The following is a 19,209-nucleotide window of genomic DNA, read 5'->3' as shown; positions in this document are numbered from 1 at the left end:
CCTTAGTTCTACATTGCTTCTATTAGGTTGCTTCCAGGATATAGGAAGTAAAATGTCTTGCTCTTTCCTCAAACAAATCAGCCCAGTTGCCTTTTCAAAATAAAAAACCACTTTTGATACAACTATGACCTGGATGCCTGATAATCCTCATAAACATGTGGCAGAAATGGTTATAAAATCAATCAGGGCTCACTTATCACATTCAGTAGCACTGATGACATTACCTAGAACTTGTTTTAGGTAAATGTTCTACTCTAGATGGATCAGAAAAGAATCGTGTCTTTTTTCTGTGCTTTAGCCGGAGCATCTCTGCTCATGGAAATATATTTATTTATAAGACTTACATAGCTACCCAGCAAGATACAAAATTCTGGGGAGATAACAACAACCACTACCACCACTACCACCACCATCAAACCAGGCACTTGCCATCACTAATGATGAGAAGAAATCAACAAAATTCCACATCGGATCAGTCATCATCCGGGTCAACAAGGACCGTGTCAGGGCTCCGTTGTTACTGTCATGGAATCAGGGCGTGCAACTGCAAAGCGTCTGGAACCAAAGTGTAAAACTTGGACAACCGAAGAAAATCAAGAAATCATCAAATATTACTACCAAGCAGAACAAACAACCAGGGATTTAAAAAATGCCAGATATCACAGTTATCGAAAACGGAAACATTCAATTTACTGACATTGTGGTACCAGGAGATACCAGAGTCGAAGAAAAAGAACTGGGAAAAATCATGAAATACCGCAACCTGGCCATCGAAACTACGCGATTATGGATGAAACATGTAACAGTGATACCCATTGTCATTGGGGCATTTGGTACCATGTCCAAGATATTTATATGGTACATCAACAAATTGCAGCTTCCTGCAATAACATCAGCAGAACTGCAAAAAACTGCCTTTCCCCCCAACATCATTTATTTTAAAAAGGTAATTGTTTGATATACTGACAGCAACCAGTATCAACCATTAGCACCAGTTAATGGTATTTGTGATGCATTTTTGAATGTTCGGTTGACTGAGTTTCATGTTTAATGAATAAAGTATATAATAATAATAAAAACAGCCCCACTCCACCAATGCAACCAAAATTGGTTCCTCAACCATCCTTCATCCAAACACCCAACAATTTCTTTGCCAGATCTAATCCTAATATTTGGCAGAACAGCTAGGTCTTCATATTTTTCTACCAGTCTGAAAGATGGAAGGCCTGCCTGATGCCAGGTGGTAGGATATTTCATGGAACAGGGGCTGCTATGGAAAAGGCACACTTCCTATATCCCACTAGATGGCAAGAGTTAAGGGAAATAATAGATATTCAGGTCTACATGAGATATCAACCTATGTCCTAACGTGATAGATTTATAGAAGGAATTGATAGAACAGGCAAGGGCCCAATTAATGATGTAAAAAGAGTTTCTGAATAGCAAAAGCTCTGGTTAGTCTGGTAAGTTGGAAAAGATGTGTCCAATAGATCTTGCATGCCCACAAATGTGAGTCTTGTTTTTGATTCTAAATTTGGTAGAGAAATCTTTTACAAAACCCAATTCCTTCCAGAATATGACAGCCATATATCCATTTCATGAGTATGAGTTTTGATTCTATAGTTATATAGCTTCCTGGGTTTCTCACCATATTTGAAATTTCAGCCTGATAATCAGTACTGAAAAAATATATTGATAAGATCAAATTTAGCAATCACCTCTCGAGAGCCACAGTTTTGAATAAAACCAATGCCGACTTGAATTCCAGTCCTTTAACTGCATAGGGTTTTCCCCAAAAGTCTTCTATTGCAATTATAGACTTTAAAAAAATCAGTATTATGTGCATGACACTAGCGTTCCCCTGCTGCTACTGATTATGGAGTCTGAGTAACTCCTCTTACAAATTACCATAGGCATTTTCTCTATGTTTTAAACTTCTATTAAAAAGCCCCAATTGCCTTGGTGCACGATCATTAAAACATAGAAATATCTAATACGGCAAGTATAATAGTAATTGGGCTTTTACAGGAACAGCTGCTTCACAGAGATTAGTTTAGGAAGGGGTCATTTTATGTTAGATATTGATATTACAGTATTGAAAGGAATGTATGTAAAAGACATTATTTCAATTCAAAGCAGATATTTTCACATATTGCATTGAATGAAATTAGTTGCTACTGGTCTCTTTGCCTCTAGCTATTCCTGTAGGTAAGGACTTATCTGCCTAAACCACTGTTCTGAGCCTAGTCCCTCAACACACATTGGATTACAACTTCCATTCATCCCAATAACTTTCATCATCCCAAATCACTTTCTTTCCTTCCTTCCTTCCTTCCTTCCTTCCTTCCTTCCTTCCTTCCTTCCTTCCTTCCTTCCTTCCTTCCTTCCTTCCTTCCTTCCTTCCTCCCTCCCTCCCTCCCTCCCTTCCTTCCTTCCTTCCAAATCTATAATAATGTATGTATTGAAGGAAGACATTTGGAAAGCTCCACAGCTTTTCTACTGTTTTGTTCTTTTATTGCTGACCTATTGGTCATCAAAAGCAAATATATAATTACATTCTAACTTATTAAATTGCTAAATTCCTCAGCAGTGAAATTATTCACTATGCAATGTGCAATGCCCATCCATTTGAGAAGTACTCCAGCAGTGATAAAACTGAGTAATATGCCATGGCCCATGGAAACATGTACTCTTTGACTGGGTATGTACTCTTTGACTTCCTCTTTTCCTCCCATATCCACTGGCCACCTAATGAGAAAGAAGGACTCACTGGAGAAGAACCTAATGCTGGGAAAGATTGAGGGCAAAAGAAGAAAGGAATGACAGACAATGAGGTGGCTGTATGGAGTCATTAAAGCAGTAGGCGTGAGCTTAAATGGACTCCAGAAGATGGTAGAGGACAGGAACGCCTGGAGGAATGTTGTCCATGGGGTCATGATGGATTGGACATGACTTTGCAACTAACAACAATAATCCACTAGCCAGAGGCTGGCTAGTCAAATCATATTTCCTTCCACATACAGAAACATACTGTAAATGCTTGCTTGGACGTGGAGTGACCACTGTCACTGAGGGTGTCTAATGACAAGGCAGCCACTGGGCCTGATGGCATCATATTCCATTCAATTCCATTCATGAGTTTCATGAGTAATGAACTATGATAGTTGTGAACCTGGACAGGAGTCTGATTGTTATTGTATATTGACCAATGGAGTAGTGCTAATTACATCCGTCTGCTATCCAGATCATGGTTGTATTGTTGTCTCTTACATTTTCTGTTTACTGATACTGTGCTATAAGTGAATTAATGGCTTCCTTTTCCATCATGCCTCCATACCTCTCTACTTCATTAAGGGTTGCTGGCAATGTCTACGTTTTTAAAATGCATTGGACAAAAAAATGCAACATGCTTATCTAAAGCTAAAGAAAGGACAAATTATATCTGCTGGGAAGATAGATGATGTGCCATCATTTTATGGATATTGGAAGAAACATTGAATGTTGAAGAAACTAGAAGACTGATTTTTATACTAAGGTCTTTTCCTTTTCCTTTCTTTTTATTTGTTTTCTTATTTGTGGCTTTGCTGAAGTATCTCTAGCCTCAGGATATATGTTATGTTCTATGTTTGTAACTGGTAATGATGGGGCTAGTCACCAAGTAGTAGCTCTACTGGTATTGCATTGTTGAGTTCAATAGAAGATGCATCTAAGTCATATATTTATAAATGGAAGAGAAAGTTAAAAATTCCCCTGTTATTCCTTGCTGAGTCTTTATTGCCATGTACCTAAAATTCTTGAATTGGAACCTGCTCTGCACCTCACTGCTAGAAATAAATTTCCATATTGCCTTAAAATTCAGCATCACCACAGATCAGACAATACAAGCTTTAAACTTTCCAAGACAGATACAGGGAAAGGCAACTATATATAAAATTGAAGAAAACTTGTTAAGAAAGTGGATCTAAAGTATACTTCCTCAACCTGAGTATCCTAGAAACCTGTACAATTCTTGAGTGGTTGTGTCTACAAATATTGGTATTTGTAAAGTTAATGCATTTGAGGGTACCAGAAAACCATCTAAGGTAGCCTCGATGAGATGGGCAGTCTAGATGTTTAATTAAGAAATAAATAAAAATAGATGTACACCAAATTATATGATGCTTCTATTATTGGCAGGTAAACTGAGGCAGAAAACAAAATGTTGAAAACATTCTTTCAAATAGGATTCTTATGGTTTTTCCTCTCCCAAAACAAAGAAACTACAGTTTCCCATTTTTTTAATTCTCTAAACCTACTTTTGCTGTTTATGCCCCAAAATAACATTTTCTCAAATCCTTAAACTGGTATTTAAAGCTTGCTTTTGTGAGAAGGAAACTCATCCAGTGAATACAATAAAAGCCTATCATTCCAAAGGGTCTTAATATTTCAAATGCAGGAAAAAAATAAGAATTTTGGTTAAGAAATTAGATCAATCACTCTTTTTGTCCATAAAGGCTGTATTATGACTGTGATCTTAGATGAAATCCCTTAGCTCCCAGCTGTTCAATTCATAAGTCAACTGCAAAAACTACACTGTGTTGTAAAAACTCTACTCAACTGCAAAAAAAAAGAATAATAATAATATTGCAGTCCACACATGAGGAATGGCTGTCAGAAGTGCACTTGGGCAATGTCACAATCTCTCTTTTCTCGAGAGAGATTTTACTGATCACATTCCAGCATTCTGCTGTATACATTGTTCTGCTCAGACAGGGACTTCTAGCTCACCATGGTCTCACTGGACTTCCATTATGATGAATAGCAAGAGTTGAATTTTAATTTATTAAAAAGATTAGTCAGTGAATGGTATAAAGGATAATTAATGTAAGCAGTGTCTTTGGAAATACATATTTTGTAAAAAAAAAAGATGTTCACTTTAATTGCCTATTTTTTTTAAAAAATGTTCTTTTAAAGAAGATAGATAGATAGATAGATAGATAGATAGATAGATAGATAGATAGATAGATAGATAGATAGATAGATTCAGCTTCTGTAAGACAAATTGTGTGTGTGTGTATGTGTTTGTTTCTTACAGAAGCTGAATGAAAGAATATTTGGAATAGTTGTTGATATTAATGAACTTGCCCCAAGCAAAGTAAAGATGATAAAGTTAAAAGTTGTTCCACAGAAAATGTTCTTTCTAATACAGTTCAAAGGTTTCGATAAGCATTGAATTAAACCTTTAAACTCCTTGGAATGAGGTGTGGTTTTCTGTTCAGCTTATCTTTTCTCAGCTTTATCTGCTAGATTTTTTCTTACTTTTAGTTTTACTGTCTACGCCTTTTTCTATATTCTATATTGTTCTCTGACCTAATGTAAAAGGCAGCCAAAATGTAAACATATTGCCAAGGGATGGTCAGTCTGTGATACATGGCCATGTTTTTCCATACTGATTTTTTTATGGCCATTGGAAATTCCTTTGACCATTATTGCAAAGTTTGCAATACCCATGGAGGTTTAAAGGAACTTATGTTTAGCTAAAAGAAGAGAACAAAAAACTGAACTGAATAGTTAATATCATAGAAGATAGAAATAAAACTCTCTTGATAAGTTAGAGAAATGGGCTGAAATAATAGTATTAAATTTAAAATAACTCAAATTTAAAAGTTCCTCACCCAGAAAGAACAAATCAAATGTAAAGGCAGTTCAGCATTTATGATTAAAAAATAGAAGTTGTAAAAAGGGTCTTGATATAGAAGCTGATTGCACACTGAATATGAATCCGTAGTATGTAGCTGAAAAAAAAGAAGAAGAAAACCAAATGCAATTGTAAGCTGAATCACTAAAGTATTGGTTCCAGCCATAGTAAATAATGTGGATCAAGTTCTTGGAATTCTGGAAGCCTTGATGAATGTATTCTATTTTTCTTTATGTACATTGAGAATATATGAACCAAAGACAAATTCCTTGTGTGTCCAATCACACCAATAAAGAATTCTATTCTATTTTAACACCCATGTACTGGTCAGAACAATGTTGAATGTACTGTGCTTTGATCACTTTGAACATTACAAAGAGGTAGAGATGCCAAGTTCCTGACTATTTTACACATGTCTCTTGTGGTTGGCTTATATACGTAGGAGTTAGTGGAAAATTAAAGTTTCCAAAAGTAGTTAGTCCTACCACAGTATCCCGGGCAAAAGGGTAATGCAGCAGGAATAGGAAAGAGATTAGTAAGAACACTACTATTAATAATGAATAATTGTTTTGGACTAACAGATTCTTTTTCACAGAAAGAATATAAGTAATTGAACTGTATATTTAGTGCTTGGATTTGGTATTCTTTCACTTTAAAACATTAGTAAAACAAATTGTATATTATAAAATTCAGATTGCAAAATGAAAAGTTCGTTTAGGTTTAGATTTAGATTTATTAGATTTATATGCCGCCCTTCTCCCAAGGACTCAGGGCGGCATACAACATTAAAAGAAACACATAATACAAAAGTTTTTAAAAAATTAAATAGAATATCCCAAACCCAATTAAAATTGACAATGACATTTTTTAAAAAAAATTAAAATTAAAATTAACAGTGATCAATAATTTATTTTGTTTTGTTCAGGCCAGGCTGGCTTGCTGGAAAAGCCAACTTTTTAGGGCACGTCGGAAGGACAAGAAGTCGGGGATTATATGAAGCTCTGGGGGCAGCTCATTTCAGAGGGAAGGCGCTCCCACAGAGAAGACTCTCCCCCTGGGGGTCACTAGCCGACACTGTCTTGCCGACGGTAACCTGAGGAGGCCAACTCTATGAGATCGCACTGGACAATGGGAGGCTACCGGTGGCAGTAGGTGATCTCGCAGGTACCCTGGGCCTTTCTTAATATCCTTGATGTTTTTAGTAATTTGAGAAGAAACCAAACTCACTGTTCATCCACTGGTCTTCTACATTTTTAAGTATGTTTATATGCTGTCATCTTTGGCTCTTCCAAATAAGGATTTACAAGATTGTGTAGTCGAAGGTATCTAAGAAAATTGTGAGTTTAAAATATTCATTCAGAGCTTGAAAATTATCAAACATATGCTCATTTCTTTTCAAATAAATCGCCCTTACTAACTATAGAATGCCAACTTTACAACTTCATTGTAAAGTTGCAGAGGTCTATTTATAGTGATTTTATGAGTTATTGTTGATAGATCTTTTATGTTCCTGGGTTTGACTAAGGTCATAATTGGCACTTAAGTATTTGAACTTTGATACAAGTTTGTTACATTTTTCTTATTACCAGAATTTCCTTATTACCAATGTGTAGAATAGCTTTCGTGTGTGTGTGTGTGTGTGTGTGTGTGTGTGAGAGAGAGAGAGAGAGAGAGAGAGAGAGAGAATATAAGTCTTCCCAATTCCAATTCAACCATTGGATTTTTATGAATGATCAATAATAATTATTTGTGTGGGATTGTTTGTTTTATACATTATTTATTTATTTAAATTTTGCCCGCCCAACTTTAGTGTGATTTAGAAGGTGTTTAAAACTAGACAAGCAATTAAAACAACTAAAAAATTAAACCAAACAGGCAGCTCAGACTAAAATAATTTAATGGACAGAAAATCAACAAAGAAAGCAGGGTGATTAAACAAATAACAAACCTCAACACCTGAGACCAAAGCCACTGGGGCTAGGAGACAGGGTGACATCCTTATCACCCGCTGCTGTTCTAGAGAATGGAAGCCGTATTAGTACTTTTAGACTTAACAAGATTCTGTGATTCTATTAATGTAGCCTTACAATAAAGTAGAATAGTTCACATAGTTATGTTTCCTGTGTGGTTTACCTGGGAGAGCTGACAATATCACAGAGGTTCCTATGCATTCATAGGATTTGATGAATGTACAGTACAAAAACAGCTGTTTATTTTTCTCCCTTATTAAGAAACTCATTAAGATAGTCATCAAGAGCCATTTTGTTTTCTTAGGCTCACTTGGCAAGCATACTTAATTGTGTTGTCTTCCTCATCTGAAGTTTTTTTACGAGCTTAAGTTTTGAAATAGCAGGACAATTTTTCTCTCTACTTCCAACCTTCAGTTTAAGGCAACTAAATTCATATAACCTTTGCAGTATTTGATATGAATTTAATATAAGCATGCACCATTCATCTCTTAACCCATTTCTTAGTTTAGAGATAAGGGAGCATATAGAAATTGAGGTAAGACTAGTAACCTTTTCTCTGGGTCATAACACTTTTGATGTTTTATTCTTTTTGATCACTAGGGGACCATCTGTACATCATATACAACATAACATATTCCAGAATACATCCTTCTCTTTGAGTTTTCAAGAATCTTTTCTGGATCACACCCAACAGTTCTCTTTAGAGAATTTCTTTCAATTTTTCCTCAAATTGACAAACATTCAGCAGTATAAGCACTTCGCAATTCAATTCAGTGTGTTCGTCCATATTATTTCTAATTAATACAATAGATATTCAGTAATCAGATCTCGTTAAGACTATTGTACCAACCAATCATTACATCTATTCCTTTCCCCTAGAGTATTATTAATGATGATTTAATTTCTTATTTTTTTTTACAAACAAAGCTAGTGCAGACCGTGAAACATTTATTTTGGTATGTCCATTTGTGACAGCCCAGCAAAAAGTAATGGCAACCTAGGTTTTCCAATATACATAGCATAGTTGTTCCAGTATGGATTGTTAAAGAATCTGTCCCATTTCCATTTATTTTTTATATATATATGAAATAGCTTGGGAAGGTTATCCATCTTTGGAGAGAAGTATCATCAATATTTATTATTTATTTATAAAATGTATTAGCAGCCCATCTTACCATAGGGTAACTCTGGCTGGCTTGGGAAGGTTATTCATCTGTTGGGGCAAAGTATATCAATATTTATTACTTATTTATAAAATTTATTGGCCACTCATCTTACTATAGGTTAACTCTGGCTGGCTTATAGTTACATCTAAGTTAAAACATAAAAAGTTAAAATCAAACATTAAAACCAAAGAAACCTGGGGAGGGGGAGGGCAGAGGGGGAGGCGAACGTATCATTATCCTGTTATCATCTAAGGCCAGATAAAAATGTTGTAGAAAATGTAAATTAGTGTTTAGAGACTGTTAGAGGCTAGAGAAAGAAACTAACCTAGAATAAACCATAGTAAGATGTAAATGTTGACCATATATCTATATCTATCTATCTATCTATCTATCTATCTATCTATCTATCTATCTATCTATCTATCTATCATCTATCTATCTATCTATCTATCATCTACAAAACCCTCAGTAGCTCTTAGCCGTGGTAATTGCTGGACACAGGCTTGCAATTCTCCATTCAAGGGCATTCAAGTGACTTGGAAGGTCTTTTGATAGCATGTATCCTCCCTAACTCCTAAACCTGAACAATATGTGGAAGCAGCTTCAGCTGGTATGCCATTTATGGCCCATTTATGTTGGACAGGAAATCATGGCTACATTTCATTATGCCTTCATCACTGTAGAACTGGTAACTGAAGAAGATATCTGCCCAAATGACAGTGCTCTAAATTGCAGCTTGCTTCTCTTTCCATTCTGGAGTTGTGAAAGTTATACTCGTGAATGTTTCTGATGACAGGTGGTAAGCAAAAATAGCAATTACCATGTTTTGATCCCAGAATTGCTTCTGTTTTCAGGTAGATGCCCAACCCCCACTATTTCCTATTCCTCCTCATGTAGATACTGTGCTGCATATTGAGGCTTTGAGTACATTATCTCTTTACCTCTCTTGTGAGGACTCTGGATGAAACTAATTCAAATGGCAGATGGATTCAGGAGAATTTTGGTTCACAGATTTCACCAGACTGACCTATTTTGAAAGTCTGGTGATGGTACAAGTAATAAATCATAACCTCTCAGTCTACAGCAACAAAGTAGATCGTATAGGGGAAAATATAGTAATTTTCAGCAAAATGTTAAAAAGAAAGAAGCTAAAATGAGACAAATGAGAAACTGATTATAGCATTAGTAGTCATTTAAATGAAAACAAGATATCAAGATGTGGTAATTTGCCAAAAAGCTCCGAACCAGATCCAAAGTCAACACACACACACACACACACACACACACACACACACACACACACACACACACTTTTTAGGGCTCTAAAACATCTAGCAGATGTCATAGTAAAATGCATTCAGGAGCTGTTTCAATAGATTGTCTTAATTGGATTGATACAGTTCAATTTTGGCTGCCTTTAACATTTACAGTAAGTCTTCACATTCTTCAAATCCTGCATTTTTTTGCAAATCTAATTGTGTAAGCAATGAGAAGGCAAGGTTTTTGACGTATGATGGATAAAAAATATCATGCTATTTACAGGTTTGTCTTCTGGAATTATAAAAGAAATATGAACAGTTCTATCAAGTATACCATAATGGCCACCCATGCATATTTTTTTGTCTTTTGCTTTAGCTTGTATATTGGGATAAGAAAATTTTGTAATGCAGATTCATTCATTTATACAACTTCATTGTATGCTTCATGAGTTTTTGTGTGTAGGCCTGATGATAGCAATTAATTTAGCACCTTGAATCCCCCTCAAACAAAAAACTTTTTATATGCATTTTTATTAAACAGTAATAGTGGTAAATGTGAATTAACCTGTCCAGGATTTGAAATTCTTTGCAATTTGGGTGTATTTTAGATTTAAACTTGCTATTTGATGGCTGAAACAATTCTCTATATAGTATATATTGTTCACTTTAGCTTCAACACCATTTGAAATCTGGTAGGATATGTTGATCATCTTCTTGCTCTATCAGTTTTTCACTAACAAATGTCATGTAACAGTGTAACATAATATTTTTCAGTAATATTACATTCAATCTCAGTTTCACTGTTGATTTCAAGAGTAGGTTTAGGTTTATTAGATTTATATGCCGCCCTTCTCCCAAGGACTCAGGGTAGCATACAACATTAAAAGAAGCACATAATACAAAAGTTTAAAAAAATTAAATAGAATATCCCAAACCCAATTAAAATTGACAATGACATTTTTTTTAAAAAAATTCGAATTAAAATTAACAGTGATCAATAATTTATTTTGTTTTGTTCAGGCCAGGCTGGCTTGCTGGAAAAGCCAACTTTTTAGGGCGCGTCAGAAGGACTGGGGATTATACGAAGCTCCAGGGGCAGCTCATTCAAGAGGGAATGCGCTCCCACAGAGAAGGCTCTCCCCCTGGGGGTCACTAGCCGACACTGTCTGGCCAACGGCACCCTGAGGAGGCCAACTCTGTGGGATCGCACTGGACGATGGGAGGCTACTGGTGGCTGTAGGTGGTCTTGTAGGTACCCTGGACCTAAGCCATGGAGCGCTTTAAAGGTCATAATTAGTACCTTGAATCGCACCCAGAAGACAACCGGCAACCAGTGCAGGCCGCCTAAAAGGGGTGTAACATGGGAGCACCTAGGTGCCCCCATGATAACCCGCGCAGTCACATTCTGGACCAGTTGAAGCTTCTGGGTGCTCTTCAAGGGCAGCCCCCTACATGCGTTACAGTAATCCAGGCGAGAAAGGACGAGGGCATGAGTGAGTACATTTTATTCAATAGGCAAGCAGTTGGCAGATTGTGGAAACCATAAAACTACATTAGATAAATTCCTAGTCTATTCCACAATGATTATGTGTGCATTTTTATGTAGATTATACCAATGCTTACAACCTTTTGTAATTTTTCAGTGCAACCATAAGAAAATCATTTTTACAAACACTTTTCAAAATAAGTTTAAGATTTGTTGATTTAGTTTTAATTTAAAAGAGTAAGCAAACAAAAAGATAATTTAATTAAATATAGAATAAATATAGATAAGGAATTTGTTTACTTTATCTAGGTTACTTAACCTTGCTGTTCTGGGTTCTTGAAAAGGAAAAGTGGATTTAGAAATATTAATTAAATATAGGGTTTCTGTCATACTAATTTGTTTATGATAAATTTATTGGAGAGGCTAACAAATAAACATGGAATATTGCCTTATTTTCAGGTCACGATTCAGGCATACTGGTAGGTGCGGTGAAAAAAATGATTTATTATTATGGTATGTACCTGATCTGTTATTATAAGGGTGATTAATTTCAGTGGCTTTGGAAAAGACAGTTTTGCTGTCATTTCTTTCTTCTCTCACACATGCATGCACATGTATATTTTCATACAAAAATATAGTTAAGATCCCTAGAAGAGGGGAGAGGAGGGGAGGGAGGGGAAAGGGGGGGGCAGGGAAAGAAGAAATGAGATTACTTTCTAAAAATAAATCTTAATGCACTTCTGTTGGGATGACTATTAGGAAATTATTGTAGTGATATCAGTTATAAAGATCCAGTGGAGTGGAATCAAAAGAACCAAGCAAAAATCTTCATCTAGAAGAAGAAAGCACTCATCAGAAATCAGCTGCTAGGTTTTTTTCTTTCATAATGCCTATTTCTATATCTTGACATAATTCTGATTTGTAATTTCCTGGTCTTGCACATGGCAAACAATAATGTGGAGCAAAGCATGGTCTGGTGAAATCTGGCCACCTACCTGTCCACAATTAAAATTTATTTCTTGGAAAGTAAAAAAAAATAATGGAGAAATACATGATAGATAGACTGTTGCTTTGCCATTAAACAGTAGCTCACCCATGGAAGCAATATTTCCTGGTCTAAGACCAGAACTTGACTTTGAAGGTCCACAATCCAAAATAAAATAGAATCAGCTAGGAGATAAAATAAGCTTGAGTGCATGAAGCTCATAAGTACATGAACACATACACCCACACATATATACATATCCACATACATATCCACATATGCATGCATTTATTTATATACAATATCTCTCAAATTGTGTAATAAATACACTTTCTTTTCTGTTGCATTAATAGTTTCGATAATGGTTTTTAGACAATTTAGATACTTAAGGCTTAGAGTACTGCATGCTGTTCCGTAATCTCTGTTGATTGGCCTTTCATCTTTACCACTTTCTTTCATATTAGAAAAAGTAGGAAGAAGGCAAATATCCCACTAAGTCACAAAATGAGGCTGCCTTTTGTTTGTTTTTAATGACCCTAACCCTTTTTGTATCATTAATAATGCTGGATATATATTAGTAGTCTTTAAATCCAAAATATTTGATCCAGTATCTTGGGAAGAAAGATGTGGATGCTTTGAAAATGATGAGGAAGAAGTGCTTTAAACTTTGTGTGCAAGCACTGCATTTCTGCTCTTCATTAAAACAGCTACGTTTTCTTCAGGATTTTATGTGATCCTGAAAAATATTGTAGGTGTTTTAAGGTTTAAATTAATTTGGATTAACTTTATTAACTTGACTCTTTATAGCAGTTTCAGCAGGCTCATAATTGAAGCCTGAAAAGTATTAAGATCTTGAAAAATATCAGTGATGTGTTTGTACTTGTATAGCTTCCAAATATTTTCTGAAATGCACACATTGAGCTCAATAAAGTTACTTTTGACTATGCTTTGGAATGCTTTCAAAGTTTTTGTACCAATCAGGATTTTTTAGCAGAACCTAAAATAGACAATGAAAACATATGTAATGCTGAAAGTTTGTTATATTTTAATCTTACAGTATTGCAATTAGTGGAACAAGTTAAGGCTAACAAAAAGACCGATCAGATCGCACAGACTAGGCCTTCTCTGGATCCCATCTGCCAGCCAATGTTGGCTGGTGACCCCCCGGGGGAGAGCCTTCTCTGTTGCAGCTCCAGCCCTCTGGAACGAGCTCCCCGTGGAGATCCGGACCCTTACTACTCTCCCGGCCTTCTGCAAAGCCACTAAGTCCTGGCTGCTCCAGCAGGCCGGGGGGCTGTTGAAGTATCCAGCCCCACGGTAACTATGAATGTTGTGTATTTTAAATTGTTGTTTTGTCTACTTATCCCCTTCCCCTTTTTATTGTAAGCCGCCCGGAGTCCTTTGGGAGTGGGCGGCATACAAGACCAATAAATAAATAAAATAAATAAAATAAATAAAGCCTATTAAGTTCAGCGAAGCTGATTTCTTATGGACACCCTGCATATATGTCCTCACATAGCTCCTAGTTATGGTGGTATGACCACAAATATGTTGGCTTACAAGGATCCCAACTTGCACAAAGTCAGTATAATCAAGTTTGCTCTTATGTCAAACTTGACTAGTACTCCCATATTTTTCATTAGTCAGGAATTCTGTTACATGTAAAATATGACTGCCTAGTAAACTGGGTTACATCTTTTCTTCTTTTCTAAAAAATATTATGTAAAATCTTCAATTGAGTGAATCCAGAATAAACAGTGGAGGCTAATATCTATAAATCTATATGTTGAGCCATATTGCCTTTTTTATTTTTCTCTTTATCTCATGAGTTTATTTTCTTTGACTAACTATTTCTTCTTTTCTACACCCTGCTTTAAATTAATTATTCTGAAAAGAAACAGCACAATAAGTTTGTCAGTATATCTGGAGATATCTAGAACAGTTTGGAGGAAAATAATAAATAGGTTGTAAAGGACTTAAACTGAACAAAGTTTCTTTGATATGACTATTTCTAAAAAGATAGTTGAAAACATGTTGTGCATATGTACAATATCCCTCCTTATGTTTGATATCTAGTTGTACTAAACTGCAACATGTACATCACTGCAGAAAATAAATAAGGTTGTTGACATATTTTGAAATTTAAAAGATTGATTTACTATATTTCTTAGTGTCTCGCCCTAAAAATAAAACCCATTAAGTAACAGCCAACTCATAAAATTAATGCTGTAAATTGCCCATTATTTTATGAAGGTTCTTTTAGTTGGTGGAAGGATTTTTTCATAGTAATGCGTTAATTTATTTAAGGAATAACTCTGCTTTTTTTAAAAATTACTACTGAAAATTTAGACTACTTGTTACAAAACATTTTGTTTAAAGGTACTGTGCAAAAAGCTCCTTAAGTCTAATATTCAGACAAAATCAGACACAAGTATTTATGATTTACTAGGATATAATTTAATGTTGTGAGGGTGAAAATTTGGCTTAGAACTATTTGCCAAGCTACTGCTGTGCTCTCTAGTATACTGAGTCAGCTGAATATTTCATCTGTCTAGCCACTGCTGTCAAATTTAATTGGCAGTAGTTTTCTCAGATATACCTTAGGTAGGCAACAATTAGATAAGAGGAAGGATTTGAATTTTGAAAGCACATTATAGATAAACTCACAAAGTGGTTACCATAAAGAATCTGTTTCGTCTAAAATGGCTACCTGGGAAAGCATAGCCGTAACCAAATATTTCTCTGGTATGGTTGCTGATTGCTACTCTGTCCATAGGGCTAGTAGAAATTGACTGCAAAAATTTGGGCATCCATTAGATGAGAGCAGTATGCTAGTCGTTCTATATCTCTATTGTCATTCAATTTGTTGTAGGCGAGATCAGGTAATTCAACCACTAATCCTTCAAGATGTTCACTTACTTACTTAACTACCTACTTACTTACCTACCTATTTAGTAATCTATCTATCTATCTATCTATCTATCTATCTATCTATCTATCTATCTATCTATCTATCTATCTATCTATCTATCTATCGACAGTTCCAAAGAAATCTATCTATTTTTATTTTCTAAGAAAGCTTTTGGTAACTCTGAGGTGAAAAAATATTTCCACAAGTAGAGAAATGCTACAGATGGTTTTTAACTATGCTTATTATTTTTAAATGATTATCTTGCACCCTCTCCACCCCTAAACTACTTCCAATTGAATCAGATGGATGGGGAGCCTTATAGATACCAAGGAAGGTTTCCACAAGCTTTCTGCTGAGTTTATACTTGGACTATCTAGCCTTGATCTGAGACTTCTAATAAGATATTACAAGATACACTATGTGATATGCTTAGAGGTGGGTTCCTACCAGTTCGGACCGGTTTGGCCAAGTAGGTAGTAACTCGGCCTGCCACGCCCCTGAACTGGTTCTCTCGGCGGTGCCTATGGTGCCGCCATTTTGGTTTTTGCTCCTGCACATGCACAGAAGCATTTTTTAGTACTGTGCATGCACGCATCAAGCAGGTGCGCAAAGCGTGCAAGCACATGCAGCACGTCCATGAGTGAACTGGCAGTAGCAGCAGCCAGAACCCACCCCTGGATATGCTGTATGTTATATTTCATCCACTCCCAGTCACCATTAACCAAAGCTGAACAGATATAAGAATTAAAATATAATTATCCTCTGATAGATGTGTTGCTCTAGTCAACAGTAATATAAGAAAGCTTGTAGTTTGTATTTTGTGACCAAAATTAAATTGTGTATACAAGGGAAAATAATGTACAAAAATGCAGCAATCTGGGATAAATGGTTTGCAAAATTGATGAATGAAAACCATTCACATGCATTCCATGTAGACTTTTATTAAAAAAACCCTTTTTTAAAGTGGGGAAAAATGAATTTAAGGTTTGAATAATGCGTAATTGAAAAAAATCACACTGTCAAAAGTGTGTATATTCTGGTTGCTATGCAACTGAATTGCACTCTACAACATAACACAAATAATTGGTGATTAAAGTATCATTGTTTCCAGTAGAACTGGATTGGAGGATCTCAGAAAGTATGTCCTTTAAGACATGCCACCATGTCTGGAGTAATGAAGTAAACAAAATGGCAAAAAATATCTAAAAGGGACTAGACTCCCTAGTGCCATTGTTACACGTGTCTTAATTGTAGAAAATATGTACTTGTTTCTGTTAATATTCCGTTAATAACCAAACCAATTTTGTTGTATTTATTTTGTACAATGACAATAAAGACTATACTATACTAATAAAATGTCCGTTCTTTAAAAAAGCAATAGTTGACATAATGTAGCACTATTCTTTCTAAAATAATCTATGTGAATTTTGAGAGACTATTGAAGAAATGCCATACTAATATGCAGTAATGTAAAAATAGAACTCTGCATGCATCAAAAACTATTTGAAAGAAGAGTTGACCTTGTTTAAGCAAGAGTATAGCACCACTGTATTACTCATTAAAGCACTTTGCCTTTCTTTTCTAGCTTTTGCATGAGCCTGAAAAAACAACAACAACGTACAAGCGCAACAAAAATTATATGAAGCAATAAATTGATTAAAATACTTTTTTAATCTTGCTCAGGAACTTTAAAATAACAGATTGATTTAAGGAACAGTAGAGATGTCTAAAGCTAGTCTCTTGTAGTTTGAAAGCAGCTCTTCCAAATTTCTGAAGTATGTGAAGCCTTAATAAATAAGATTTCTTACCCTGATCAAAACAAAAATAAAGCCCTTGGTGCCCTGATTCCATTAGGCTGATAACAGATGGTTCATTGTTGACATTTCATAGTATTTTTTAATTGTCAACAGCTGAGGGGTTGTACAAGACATATTTTTATACAAGGAAACTAGAAGCAACTGCAGTGTAGATAAATATGCTGGATATTTCCCTGAATGAAACTAATAAATAAGCTGCATACCCAATTCTATGTGATTGCTACTTGTCAATGCAGTTTCAAAATACGTTTTTATATATTACTCAGACCAATGGAATTCAATGCTATTTACAACAGCATGCGATAATCACAAATAGGTTTTTACCTTTGTAGTTTAGACTTGCTATGTCAATGCAAAACTTGTGTTTCTTTTATCTGTGTCTTGGAAAGACGTTTCCATTACATTTTATGGAATGCCCTACAAGATTTATAGAATAATGCTGATAAAATAGATGTATATCATTTAGGTGTCACTAAAATACTTTTTTATATAGTGAATGCTTCCTTATAAGAGTTCATGTAGCAAATGTTGCAATCTGGACTGCTTTGGTTTGGGATTTCAAATACGGGTAGTCCTCAACTTACAACCACAATTGGGATCAGAATTTTCCTTGCTAGGCAAGATAATTGTTAAGTGAGTCACACCCAATATTTTGCCATTGCCATTATGCAAATCACTGCAGTTGTTAAGTGAATCATGCAGTCATTAAACAAATCAATCTTTTCCCATTAACTTTGCTTGCCAGAGATCAGCTGAGAAGATTGCAAATGGTGATCATATGATCTTAAGATGTTGCAACTTTTGTAAATATATGCTGGTTGCCAAGCAACTAAATTTTGATGGTGATCATATGATCTTAAGATGCTGCAACTTTTGTAAATATATGCTGGTTGCCAAGCAACTAAATTTTGATCGCATGACTGTTGGAATACTGGCAGTTGTAAGTGCAAAAACTGGTTGTAAGTCACTTTTTTCAGTACCATTGCTAAATGAATGGTTGAAGACTACTTCTACTCAGTTATATTTCACTTCTTCCTCCTCTAGCTTTATTTTTCCCCTTTCCCAAATCCATTGATCATGCTTAGTTCTTATTGGACTTCTTTTGATACTTATGTATAACGGTCATTCTATTCCAATGAATATTTAAAAATAACTAATCAACATGAATTGGGAAATGATCTAGAAAACAGACCAAAAATAACTATATATCATACCTTCCATTCTGTTTTTCCTCTATCTAGTTTTTAATCTCTTCCCCTTAAAGGTTATTCAGCATTTATAGAATAACTAAGTTTGCTATTCTTATTCGATTGTTTCTGTCTTACATTTTCCCCTTCCCTTTTGGAGACATGTTTAACTTTTCCCCCCACATTTGTTTGTAACTCTAGGATGCTTGCAAATGGTAATATTTTGCTACAAAGCCCCATCACACAATCCTTTAGATGTGGAAGGCCCATCGTCATCCTTTAGGTAAGGAAGGATTCGTATCTGCGTACATCAAAGTGTGTGTTTGCAAACATTTTGAAAACAAAACTAATCTGGTACTCCCAATGCAATTCACTCAATTATACCTTTGCTGAAAAGAGGGCATGTGAACTGTGTAAAGAGATTCTTTTAAATATGAATATTCTAATTATTCAGACTTGCTTTATAGAAAATTAACATTTATTATCAGCAAACTTTGATATCTGAATGCTTATACCTTTAGAAATTAAAATCAAAATTATGTCTAAACATTTATGGTATTTAGGTACATTATTCCACTATGCAATTTTAAATAGTCATAGGGAATCAGCTAATATTTAAATCCCCTTTGCAACTGAATTGGAACATTCAATTTGGATATGAAATTCAGTTCAAGAATCAGTTGTATTAAATAAGTATGCATATACATAAAGAAAAGTGCATCACATCTTCAAAGAAATTCAAAAGTATTTG

At 35.1% G+C, this 19,209-nt stretch overlaps 1 long non-coding RNA gene across 1 annotated transcript; it reads left to right on the top strand.

Annotated features, from left to right (window-relative positions):
* Positions 1 to 3,391: 3,391 nt before the first annotated feature.
* LOC148044364 (uncharacterized) lies at positions 3,392 to 18,734 on the top strand. The gene is made up of 3 exons (XR_015697574.1): positions 3,392 to 3,535; positions 6,603 to 6,841; positions 18,660 to 18,734. It is a non-coding gene; the product is annotated as an uncharacterized LOC148044364 (long non-coding RNA).
* The last annotated feature ends 475 nt before the right edge of the window (positions 18,735 to 19,209 follow it).

This window comes from Thamnophis sirtalis, unplaced genomic scaffold (assembly GCF_051295495.1).
Source record: "Thamnophis sirtalis isolate CommonGarterSnake01/CBP01778 unplaced genomic scaffold, rThaSir2_p1.2 scaffold_8, whole genome shotgun sequence".
Lineage (NCBI taxonomy): Eukaryota > Metazoa > Chordata > Lepidosauria > Squamata > Natricidae > Thamnophis > Thamnophis sirtalis.
Note: the sequence above shows the minus strand (reverse complement) of the source record. Positions and strands in the feature narration are given on the sequence as shown.